Source organism: Petromyzon marinus, chromosome 59 (assembly GCF_048934315.1).
Source record: "Petromyzon marinus isolate PM22_M1 ecotype Great Lakes invasive population chromosome 59, UKy_Petmar_22M1.pri1.0, whole genome shotgun sequence".
NCBI classification, from domain to species: Eukaryota; Metazoa; Chordata; class Hyperoartia; order Petromyzontiformes; family Petromyzontidae; genus Petromyzon; species Petromyzon marinus.
Genome location: NC_133725.1, coordinates 20,072,029 through 20,085,445, shown reverse-complemented (window position 1 = coordinate 20,085,445; position 13,417 = coordinate 20,072,029). Strand labels below are relative to the sequence as shown.

The 13,417-nt window shown below is 43.6% G+C and overlaps 1 long non-coding RNA gene across 2 annotated transcripts; it reads left to right on the top strand.

Annotated features, from left to right (window-relative positions):
* Window positions 1–293: 293 nt before the first annotated feature.
* LOC142905938 (uncharacterized) lies at window positions 294–6,538 on the top strand. Of its 2 annotated transcripts, none has more exons than XR_012929959.1 (3): window positions 294–420; window positions 3,541–3,663; window positions 4,480–5,378. It is a non-coding gene; the product is annotated as an uncharacterized LOC142905938 (long non-coding RNA). The 2 variants fall into 2 exon arrangements; XR_012929958.1 differs by lacking the exon at window positions 4,480–5,378 and adding an exon at window positions 5,392–6,538 and having other exon boundaries at window positions 295–420.
* Window positions 6,539–13,417: the final 6,879 nt, after the last annotated feature.

Below are 13,417 nucleotides of genomic sequence, written 5' to 3'. Positions count from 1 at the left end.
AGCCACTTCGTTAGGCTATCATTTGTGGCCAGGTCGGTTCTGAAAAATAGCTCTGGTAATATAAAAAATGGTTTCATTTATAGTCTACATAGGATTGACTTCCCAGGAAGTAACACTCATTGTATAAACCCCAGAAGAATATTGTTTTGAGTCACCTAAACCAGAATGTGAACTGATATATTCGTATTTTCAAGCGAGGTTCTTGGCCACAGACCACCTGGACAAATATGATGTAGTTTAGTTTGCGTATGAATTATTACTTGGGGTTTGTTGACATGATAAAGTTAATGTTTTCTTTGACAGGTCTATTGTGTTGTACACTCTGACAGGGGCTCAGGCTTGTTGGGGCAGCATCTGGCTGAAATGCACCTTCACAACAGGAAGATTGGAGAGAGGCTTCACAAGGAAGAGAAACTATCGGTATTGAATCATGAAAATGTAAAACATGTGGAAAACTAGGCCCACCGATCCAACCCTAGCATCATGTCAACTATGTATTATGTTGACATTCCTTCGCACTGAGAGTAGGCATGCTAATCGGATCTAATGAATATGTGTAAACAGGCGATTTGTGTGTAAACAAACACACATTTCATACAGCTGTTTATTAATCGTAAAAATCAAGCGATTGAGCTAGTGAATGAGATAGACACATGCTGTCATTATTTCATACATGAACACAACTAGCCAGCCAGCGGTCATGCTTTTCCACACCTAATCACATTCATCTCTTTGTTTTAGCCATCTTTGTGATGAAGGGAACTGTATTGTTCATGTGTGTGCAATGTACTTTTCAGAATATGAATTATGTTGGGTAATATATGAATTATGGCTATTAAAAGTATCTGTATTTAAGTCCATCAGGGCAAACTCTTCTGCAAAGGAGACTTAGAGCATTCAACATTGCGTCCCTTTATATTTTTGCTAATCGCAATATTTTTCGATTTAAAGCTTTCGTGACTGCAGGGATTCATATTTTTGTTTCTTTCGGTAAAGTCACGTGGAAGGGAAATAATAAAATAATACAAATAAAACATTATATAATAAAATTTTCACGAAGTTTCGACCACAACGCAAGCAGGCGTCCTCAGATGAAGAAACAGAGCTGTCGGAAAGACAGCGTCTTAATGAACGCTGGGTAGTGTTCATTAAGACGCTGTCTTTCCGACAGCTCTGTTTCTTCACCTGAGGACGGCTGTTTGCGTTGTGGCCGAAATGTCGTGAGAATTTTATTATATTATGTTTTATTTGTATTATTTCCCTTCTACGTGACTTTGCCGAAAGAACCAAGAATATAATCGCAATATGTTCAGGAGATAAATGTCAAGGTCTGCTAGCCAAAAGAAGGCTTTAGGAGAGAGTTCATGTAGTTTTGCTATTCATTCATTAAAGGGCAATAGAGTAAATGCTAAAATAAATGTTTTCAGCTAATTATTTATATACGCTAGATTTACAAGTCTATAATGTACAGAAAATACCATGGTTGGCCAGACCATTGCTCGGCATCTGCATGTGGCTCCTGGGCAGTTCAAGTGTGGCTCTGCAGAGGCGCTGCTAATTTGTAACTCTTCAATTTAACTTTATATGAAGTGAGAACAATCTGGTATCGGAGGCAGGCCATGAGTACTCCCAGGGCACTGAGATTTCTAAAGTCAAAATTCCACAGCCAGTCGACACGAGTCAACTTCTGTATGGCTAATCTTTATCTCTTGTGGCTCCCGCGGCCATCTGAAGATTATGGTATGCTGCTGGTAGGGTCAGGAAAGTTGGTCACCCTTGGTATATATCTGTATATGCGTTGATGATTTTGTGCAATGTTCAGCTGCTCCGTCACGACAGGGGTCCCAGTCAGTTTGAGACTGCTAAATTAAGGTTCTCATGTGTTTTACAGATTTTGATAAAAATTTCAGTCTTGAATTTCTCCCAACAGGTATAGACCCTGGGCAGGAGGATGTAGAGTATGTGGGTTTCATACGGCTATATGCTGTGGTTACATCCCACATGTGATCTCCGCTTTAAAGTCATGAAACTGGTTGTAGCCCATTTAAATTTGAATATACCCGTTTAACACGTAGGCTTTCGCGGCCAATATCATCCATAATATCGGTTTTTTTTTGGGTTAGATCGTTGAAATATAAATTTGTCGTTAAACCCGCCACCGACAGCCAATTCGTAAGGTTTGTCACATAAACAGAACATTCCAATTCGTGAAGGGCTCACAAGTGACGTCATCACATCTATCCCTCCAAGGAATGAAACAGGAGGATTTCTCTATGATTTTGGCTGTCCACCTAATGATGATAGTTGTAAATACCAGCGAAACGTCATACTCAGATTGTAAATGTTGTGGATTTTCTCTCCAACACTTCGGTTTGCTGTTCAAGTAGCGGATTGGCATGTTCCGTTTACGTGACAACCTTACTAATTGGCTGTTAGGTGGTGGTAGGTTTAACGGCTCATTCATTTTTATGCGATCTAACCCAGAAAAAACTATGTTATAGATTTAATATACCCTTTTGTTGAAGGACAGCCTGGGTGACCAAAGTTTTATAGGAACGGCAATAATGTTTACTTGATTAAATTAGTTTTATCATGGAGCGGTGAAATCAGCTGTTGTTCAGATGTCAGTCTAATTAGTATTACATCGTAGAAATATGAGAGTCCTTTGTGTAATATTCTATTAACCACTGATGATGGTAACATTGGTTTAAGGTTACATTTTAAGAAGAACTAGATTGGCGTACATTTTATCTTGTGCAAGTACACAAATTTATAAAACAATATATTTGATAAAAAAAATTCATATATTTTCTTCCATTGCACACAGTTGTACCATTGATAACAGGGCACACAGTTACAACTGACATCACCAGATATCACTGAAGTTCCCTCAGAGATCGATCTTGCATAACCAGTGTTCACGTAATCAGTTATGTTTTCGCTAATTACCAATTACACTCAGCCGGGTTTGAGAGACTTGTATGAATGTATGTTGAACTTCCTTTCCACCGTACATAGCCAACCGTGCTAAACGGAGGTGTGGGAATTAAGCGCAGAACCTATCGTTAGGATCAATGCTGTTGTAATTTTTTTATGAGGATATCAATTGGTGGCTAAAATGAGATGTTCAAAGACTACAGCATGCTAATCGGTACATAACATGAGTGTCGAATTATGTCTTAAGAATTACCCAGCCATTTGTACGTAAAATTCAACGTTTCTGGGTGACATCTTAAGTCCGTGTTCTTCATTGCAAGGCCCGTGGGCCGGTGGCAGTCCCTGGTGTCCTTTTTACTGCGACCCCTGACGTGCAGTCCCCGACAATACACACAAGTGAAAACACCCCATCATGCTGTCAAACCCCCCAATGGTTTCAAATGTGAGATGGCTCTTTCACTGATAATGTCTTATTCGCGAAAGTGGCCCCCCTCCGAAAATGAGTGAATATCACTGTTTTAGGTCAAGGATTGGCCAAATAAAGTAGGTATTATTTGCTTATGTTTCTAAATGTCCGTAATAAAACTATATTTATGCCACCAGCTGAATGAGTGGCAGGAGGACTGGGTGACGTTCTTCTCACGGCAGCAACTGCAGCTTCAGCTGGACATGATAGAGAAGGACTACGGTGAACGGGAAACCCGCGAGCTCTGGTCTCGGCTTCAGGTTCGTAAGCTGTTTCACTCTCGCCCTTAACCCTTTCCTGTTCCGAGATGACTGCTCATTTCAGGATGGGTCTCGTTCACCACCGAATCTCGGAACCCGCAAGCGGTTCAGCGGTAATTTTATTTAGAGAGGCATAGCGCCGTTGTTTTTAAAGACATTGTACTCGCCGCAGAGCACCGTAGCAACAGGACAGCACTCTATTATAGCTGGTACCAAACTGTGCTACACACGTTCCCGCACGGCCTTGTGGGATCCTCGGTACTAATAAAGTTAATTAATATTTACTTCCTATTACGTTCCGATGACGTACACGAGATTCAGCGGTGAACGGGATGCACCCCGCAACTTGCGGTCATCTCTGAGCAGGAAAGAGTTAATACATGCAGCAGTGTAGCTCATCATGTGCACAGCCATATGGGAAACCCATTTGATCGCAGTGGGTTTTCGAGGTGACTTTAAAGGTAAAGTGGTGTTTCACACGCAGGCTTTCGCGACCAATATTATTCATGATAAAGTTTTTTTTGGCTTAGATCGCCCATTAGTAATGTTTCTGACATGAACAGAACGTGCCATTTATGTTATTGCTTCGGCACTCTGGTGTGTTAGAGAGGAAACGCGGAACATTTTAAAATGAGTACGACCTTTCGCTGGTGATTACAACCAGCATCATCAAGCAATTGCCAGAAGCGTTCTGACTTCTGGCAATTGCCTCATTGCAATTGGAGGTGGGTGTACGACGCATGTAAATTTATGCGATCTAACTCGAAAAAAACGTTATCATGAATAAATCGGTGTTGTTTTTTGCGTGGTGTGCAGCTTCGGTTGGGGGATTTTTTCCGGGACGTAGAGGTGGTTCTGGCACTGCTCCACAGTGATATATGGACTGGGAATGCTGCAGAGATTAATGAAGGGCCCGTCATCTTTGACCCAGCCTCCTTCTATGGGCACTCGGAGTACGAGCTTGCCATCGCTGGGTACAAAAAAAAGCTACAAACAACCAAAACAATAGCAGCAACTGCCGTTCACTGCCCTGTCTGTGGCATGCAAGGTTCATTCGTATAACCTCAGTGTGGCAAGGGCTGGCTCATTTAATAAATAACAGAGACCAGGTAGAGTTGTGGTTGAGATGTCTACATGCTGAGGTCTCCACCCTCTCTATTTGCTAACTTACAAAGACTCATCCTTCCTTGCTAAGGCGTTTTGGGCAAATCCTGTTAAAGCTGATACAGTCAACAAAACAATAGTGGAACGATAAAACTCTTACTTATCCACGGCACTTGAGGATGCTTGAATGTTCCAGAAACACAGTTTGTCGAACAAGGAACCCCTGTTTCAGAGACAAGTTGCCACTGATGTGCTTTACCAGAAATCCAAGCTGAAGATAATTCATTACACGTCAAATGGAATTCAAACCCTCAGAGCTGGGATATGCTTCAGTGAACAAAAACACATTTGACATGATGTTTACTGTGCAGCCATTGGTGACCAAGTTGAGACCACAGCATTCCTGCACTTAATTCGCAGGAACGTTTGTTGATAGATGGCTCACTGAATTTTGAATGGAGGACCTCAATGGCATTGGCTCGGTGCTCTGACATTGAAATTAACCTCGAGCCACTCAATTACCTGCATTACGTTGAATTTGTTAAAATGTGTTCATTGTTATGTTGTTCGTGCTGGAACAGCAGCATTGTAAGATTTTGAATGTTTGGTGTTGTTTGGGTACAGGATGTTCCAGGAGCTTTAGCTCTACGCTTCACTCATCCTACCACGCTCTCATCCCAAAGTCACAAGGCTTCGGCAAGAACCAGAAGCTCTAGCAACTCTTCCACTACCTGAACCACTGGAATTACTTTGGGACAGGATACCGAGGGTAATCCATCTCCACCATGCGCAGTCTCCTCAAGTGAATGAACGGTGCAGGAAATCGTGGGCTATGGTGTATAACTATAAAAATTCTTATCGGCCATGATATACATTGTTGAATAAAGGCCTTCCCTAAGCCACCAAATAAATCTCACAAAACTAGTCCATTTAATTGCTGTGCAATGCCCTAGGCATTCCACGTGAGTGTGACCGGGGGTCCCTTTGTTCCGCATCCTGGCCATGATATCCGCGCGAAAACTGGGTCAGTTAATGTTAGAATCAGAATCTTTAATTAGGCTGGACGAATCTGATGAGCTATGAAGCTCTTTTTTTCACAGATGTCCAGTCGGGGCGAGTCAGAAAGTTACAACAACAAACAGCAATACAAACAGATAGGAGGGCAAAGTAAAGGAACGCGAAGCAAATTTTGACTTAAAACTTTCGTGACTGCAGGAAATCATATTCTTGGTTCTTTCGGTAAAGTCACGTAAATAGAAAACAAAAAACAATAAAATAAAGACCACTTGTGTTGCGATTGAAACGTCCTGGGTTTTTTGCTTTTATTATTTTCAATTAATTTTTTATTTGTTATTTTTTAATTTATTTTTTTATTTAATTTGAATTTTATTTCTTGTTTTCTATTTACGTGACTTTACCAAGAATATGAACGCTAAGCAAGTCATGAAATGAAAATATATAAGAGTTCAAATTGCATTAGTGCATCAATTCCTGCCAAATTTTTTTATCACCAAATGCCATTTTGGGCAAGGCAGCATAACAAAAACAATCCCAGATGTTTGGCTAGTACCAGTTACAGTGTATGTTTTTGTTGTTGTTTTGCTATGGGAGTAAACCCATGCAGAGAAAGGGACCAGAATTAGGAAAGCGATGCCAGGCACTCCTTCAGAAGATGCCATGCACGGGCGTGACCACTGCACCACCCTGACGCCCAAACAAATGTAATTCAAATAATCTACAATACTGGAAAAATAAACCCTATTAGTATCAACCGAATGTCTGGACAATCTGACCCCCTCTACACAAGTAACAGTTGAGAGTCAACGCTGTGATGTTGTGCGATTGGTGCAAGCGACCCATCGTTGTGTTTTAATGTTGAGCGGTTAAACTTGCACTGTTGTGGGGTGAGGTCAAGTCCGATGGCTGCTTCCAGCGGTGTCAAGGTGAGCGTTTTGAAGAGGCTCGCGAAGGATGATACTTGGCAGTTGGGTGCAGTCTCCCTCCATTAACAACAGAGGACAGAGGAGCGACGCTCACAACAATTGGCTGAGCACTGGGCGTATACAACGCATGAAGTCGGCAGCAAGTTTATCTCAGGGAGTTGACCCGCACACGACAACTGGGTCTGTCCCGCGTGTTCACGCTATAACGCGGTTGCCTTCATTTAGGGAACGCGCACCGCCATAAGGCGACTTGTGAGCAGTCGACGCCGAACTACTTTCTTGAGCTGCGCGGTTGAGCGAGACGAGACGGTAACGCGGCGGCGTCCCCTCAAGTTGTTTGTAACCCAATTCTGACTGCGCTTGGACATTCATTACGGGGGAAATAGTTTTCGCTTAGCGCGGCACTTTTCAGGAACGCATCTACTGCGTTAAACGAGGACCCGTCGTACAGGTGCTGTGCACACTGTACTGGGAATCAAAATCTGTTTTGACCCTGGAGAAATCCGAAGCGCTATCAAGCTCTCACTCACAGGTGTCCAGTAAAAGGCGGTGGGGGGGTCACCAAGTGACACGCAGCTTGACCGTGGAGTAGACCGCGAGGACGCCAACGTCGCCTAGGCAACGCCGCCCCCCCGCCCCTCTGGCTCTGCCTGCCTCGCTCTGTGCACGTGAGGTGCCAACCACGTGACGCGGGCCACTGCGCGCGTTGCGTCACCGCTCACCGTGGGGGGCCCCTCCGCTACGTCCACATCGTACAGTCGCACATTCATTACTAGTTACTCTTAATCATGTTTATGGTCATCGTCATTAAAGGTGAGTTTAATAATAATACCACTACTACACAATGTGTGCATTAATATATACGGCATGAATAAAATGCACCTGTAAATATTCTAAGTAAGTTTGACCTGACATTATTGCACAACAATTGCCCAGCCACCGTGGGATGTTTATCCTCCAATGTGTATCTGGCTCTGACCTGACTTATATAAAAGTGCAGCTCTGCAATTGCTTGGTCACACCACCGCTGGTGAAAAGACTTTCATGAGAGCGAACTCCTTATGAGTATTTGGTCTACTTTTCCATATAACAATAGGTTTTACCCTTTCTGGCAATACAACAGGTGTCAAGATGTTAAAACACCAAACAGAATCCTCATTCAAGGAATCCTGTCTGCATTAACCACACGTACTTGTGGTGAACATGCAAACATGCTCTGATAATATATGCATTGTCTTTGAAACTGATTAGTCCACACCAGGAAGGTCCCATATTCTACTTTTCCACGTTGACCAGATGTGTTGGAAGAGCCGGCTGAAAGCCACACTTTGCTGCATCACACGTGACTTGCCGATCAGCTAACTGTGGTGTACCCATTTAGCGACCTATGGTCTGTGAGTTCAGTTTACTAACCATTAACAGCATGGCAGCTTTCTAATTGGCTTGTGTGACAATTAACCCATGTCATTATCTCTTGCACAGCCTGAAATAAGTTTTGGCGTCAGGGATGGAAATTATGACTCACCCACCTGCACCTGCCTTGTGCTCCCAGACACCTAAGGACCTTACTACCGCTGTGAGAAATTGACGGGCGTAGACTGCTGCATGGCGATGATGTATTCACGTCGTTCCTGCTGTTTTCCTCTTTTGCTAGGTGATGCAATTGGTGTGCCAACACCTCCAGATGCAGTTCCTGAAGGACGTGGGCATTCGGGACATGTTCGTTTTGCCTGTGATGAATGAGTTTGTCCAAACACACAGGGAAGTCAGCTTGTTCATCGAGGTGCGTTTCCCATGTTTATTTCACTCGATTGGTCGTCTGTTTGCAAGGTCATGCTCTGCCCAGAGGTCACCCACTGAGATTTTTTTTTACCGTAACATTACCGTCACTTGGGTTTGGTGATCGATTCAACAGGGCAAAAATATTTGTAAGAAGCGTAAACATGGCAACGTGATCATTGTCAGACCACGGAGGACCTTCAGAATGCCGAGTATGATCTTTAAATTGATCCTGGATGTCATTCCTGACTTACAGTACCCCGGGGTTTACAAATTGAGTTGTACCTGTGGTGATTGCTATATCGGGGAGACAAAGCGACATGTCTCTGACCGAATTCGCGAGCACAAATGAGATTTGAAACACGGCAGAACGAATTCTTCTGCTGTGGCTGATCATTGTCACAACGCTATGGATGATCATGAGATTGTCTTCTCCGATACCAAGGTTCTCTGTAAACCTATAGGTTATCACCAGAGATGTGTTCACCAAGCCATTCAGATATACAAATACAGGCATACCTTCAACCGAGAGGATAGTTTCAAATTAAGCAACCACTGGAAGGACGTTTTAAATCATACCAACCGTCAACTAATTTCTAACAGCAATTTCAAGTAGTGGTATACCAAGCATATTCCTTCCGAACTTTCTATTTCCCTTTTTTCTACTTCCCCCTGACAGCACATTCTTGCCGATCTTTAATTTTTCTATTTTTTTTCCGTTTCTATTGCACATACACAGTGACCCATCCCCCGCACCCTCTACACAACAAAAGACGGATTAACTCAGCCCCGCACCCCACCAAGGTCCCCCTACATGGCTCCTCCCACCCGCCCCCCCTTAACCTGCATTTAAGCTTTTCTATTTCCACGGTTTTCTACTCCGCACCTTACAGCACATTCTTGCCGATCTTTAATTTTTTTCTATTTTTCCGTTTCTATTGCACATACACAGTGACCCTCCCCCCACACCCTCTACACAACAAAAGACGGATTAAGTCAGCCCCTCACCCCACCAAGGTCCCCCTACATGGCTCCTCCCCCCCCCTCCCATAACCTGTATTTAAGCCAGAGGTTTCCAGAGCCTCGCCACTTGGTGCAGCGATTTTTTGCTGTGACTGTTTCCACCTGAAGACGGAAGCTTGTGTTGCCTTCGAAACGTCGTGTTTTAATTTATTCTTTTATTTAATTTTAATTTATTTTTTACCTACGTGACTTAACCGAATAAAACCAAAGATTATAAAATAAAACCCCAATTCAGGACCCTACTGTGACTCAGTGTGGATTTCTTGGAGTAAGTCTTTTATTATAAAGAATTACAGGGGCTGTTTGATGACACGACTAGGGAGCTGGCTTGCACTGCGGGGAACTTAATATTCAATTTGGATTCTGCAACCCTCAATGACCTTTTTAAGTTCCATTTGTGCATGTAAAACTCGCACAAACAACCATACCCAGAAACCCATAGACTCCAACAGAGACCCATGCATTCCTACAGACACTCAGACTCACACAGCAACCCCATAGACTCACACAGAGTCCTTTTGACATGCACAGAGACCAATAGCCTCACACAGAGATCCATACACTCAAGAGACCGAAAAACTCACACAGAAATCCATAGATTCGCACAGAGGTCAATAGAATTTTAATCTGAATATTTATTTATACTGGATGAATCTGATGAGCTATAACGATCTGTTTTCACAGACGTCCAATCGGGCGGGTCAGAACATAACAAAAATACAATACAAAAACACGACAGGGAAGGTAAACAAATTGTTTAAATATATACAAATTAAACTGAACTGTTTTTATCTTACCATAGACTAAAATAAACCTGTTGGACTCGCACAGAGACCTTAACCACTAAACCTCGAACAAATAAAACCCTCTAAAACCTCTAAACCCCGTAACTATCTAAATCCCTAACCATTTAAACCCATAACCATCTAAACCGCTAACCCTCTCAAACCCTTTACCCTTAAAACCCTAACCCACCAAAAACCCCTCACTCTCCAAACCCCTTAGTCTTTTAACCCTAACCTTCGAAGCCATTAAAAATCAAACCCTCAACCCTCTGAATCCCTAACCCTCTAAACCTTGAAACTCTAGGCTTCTAAAACCCTACATCCCTAATATTCTAAATACCAACCAATCTAAACCAAAACCCTGTAATGAACTAACCCTCTAGACCCCTAACCTTCTGAACTCACAACCTTCTAAATCCTCAACTTCTAAAACCCTAACCCTCAAAACCCTAACGTTCTAAAACCCTAAATCCCTAATCTAATCCCAACACATTTAAACCCCAACCCTCTAAAGAACTAACCCTCTAGATGCCTAACCCTTAAAACACCTATACCCCTAAAATGCTAACCCTCTAAACACATAACCCACTAAACCCCTAACCCTCTAAACCCATAAAAAAAATTTTGGGGTTAGATTGTGTAACTATAAATGTGTCGTTAAACCAGCCACCACCTGACACAGCCAATTAGGAAAATTTGTCACATCAACAAAAAGTGCCATTTAGTGTTGGAGACTAACCCAATATTAGTTGTGAAAGTCTAGGTGTTAAACCCTCAACTCTCAAACCACTAAACCCCTAACACTCTAAATCCCTAACCCTCTAAACACCAAATTCTCTAAAGGACTTTACCCTGAAGACTCCAACCGTCTAAACACCTCACCCTTTAGAACCCTAACCCATAAACCCCAAAAACTCTTAGCTGTCTAAACCCTTAACCTTCTAAACCAGACATGGGAAAAGCACGCCCCCCGGGCCGTATACGGCCCGTTGGGCTTTTTAATCCGGCCCGCCGAACTTGTACAAATATTATTATTACTAAATTAAATTTTACCTTTCTCCTGTAATGCCCCCATTTCCCCATTAGATGGCGGACTTTGACCGGGAGTTACGACATGTTTTTGTATGTTCATGTTCGTACAATTTGTTAAATTGCCTTGCAAATAAATGCTTTGCTACCTGTTAAAGGCCAAATCCTTTCATGTTATTATTTTTACATGCCATTTATATTAGTTCACACAAACACTCCATCCATCTGTTCCTGGCCCGGCCCCTCTGTCAAATTTTAGAACCCATTGTGGCCCGCGAGTCAAAAAATTTGCCCACCCCTGTTCTAAACCCTTAAACCCCAAATTGTCTAAACCCATAAACCTGTAAAACCATAACCCTTTAAACCCCTCACCTTATAAACCTCTAATCCCCGAAACACCGAAACCTCTAAACCCATAACCTTCTCAAACTCATAACCTTGTAAACCAAAACACCGAGCAATCAAAACCCATAAACCCCCTAAACCTCTAAACACCGACAGTAACTCTAAACCCTTAACCCTCTAAACCCATAACCTAAACTCTACCAAATAAAGACCTCAACCCCTTCACCCTTAAAACCCTCTCCGTCTAAACTCCTCACCGTTTGAAATCCTAACCCAAATACCTTGAAAACCCCAACCCTCTAAACCCCTCACCCTCTAATCCCCTAACCCTCTACACCCTTAACCCACTAAAACCCTAACCCTCAAAACCCCTAATACGCTCAAACCCTAAACATCATAACCCTTAAAACCCCCCAAACCTCTAAACTGCTTACCCCCTAAAAACCCCAAAACCTCTAAACCCCTAAGCCCATAACCTTATAAACTCCTAACCCTCTAAACCACTAACCCTTTAACAATCAAACCCCATAAACCCTCTAAACACCTAATTATCTAAACCGAGAACCCTTTAAAACCATAACCTTCTAAACTGTAACCCTCTAAAACTCAACCCTCAAAACCTCTTTACCCTTAAAACCATAACGGTCTAAACCCATCACGCTCTAAAATCCTAACCCATAAACCCCCAAACCTCTAACCCACTGAACCCCTAACCTAAACCCTTAAACACAAAATCTTTAAACCCAAAACCCTCTAAATTACTAACCCTCTTAACCCCTCTACCCTTAAAACCATATTTTTTGAACCCCTAAACCCCTAACTCTTTAAAACCCTATACCCCTAATAGCCTAATCCTCTAAACACCTAACCCTTTAAACCCCTTTACCCTTAAAACCCTAACCCTCTAAACCCCTAACTCTAGAATCCCCTAAACCCCTAACACTCTCAACCCCTAAACCCTATAACCCTCGAAATACCTAAACATATAAACCCCTTATCCCCAAAATACCCCAAAACCTCTAAACCCATAACTTTATAAACCCCTAACCCTCTAAACCCCTAGCCCTTTGTGTAGTGTGTGGTGGGTGTCACGGGGTTGGTGGGTGCAGGGTGTGTGTGGTGGGTGGTGGGTATCACAGGGGGGTGTATGTGTGGAGTGTGCATGTGGTGGGTGTGGTGATAGTGGTCGTGGTTCACAACGATCCATGACCACCACCTCTACTGTGTGGTGGACCGGCCACCACACAGCAGCGCGCGTCGGAGGAGTGAACGGATGGTTCTCCCTATGCGGGCCAGGCCCCCTCGCTTCCTCTTCTCCTCCTGCATCACCATCGCCTGATCCTCTTTCCTTGTCATCTCCTCCACCACCATCTCCTGCACCACCATCTCCTCCTCCTGCTCCTTCTTCATCTCCACCTCCTCTGTCTCCCCCTCCATCTCCTCTTCGTCCTGCACCACCAGCTCCTCCACCAAGGTCTCCTCCTCCTGCACCACCAGCTCCTCCACCAGGGTCTCCTCCTCCACCTGCACCACCAGCTCCTCCACCAGGGTCTCCTCCTGCACCACCAGCTCCTCCACCAGAGTCTCCTCCTGCACCACCAGCTCCTCCACCAGGGTCTCCTCCCCCTCCTGCACCACCAGCTCCTCCACCAGGGTCTCCTCCTGCACCACCAGCTCCTCCACCAGGGTGTCCTCCTCCTGCACCACCAGCTCCTCCACAAGGGTCTCCTCCTCCTGCACCACCAG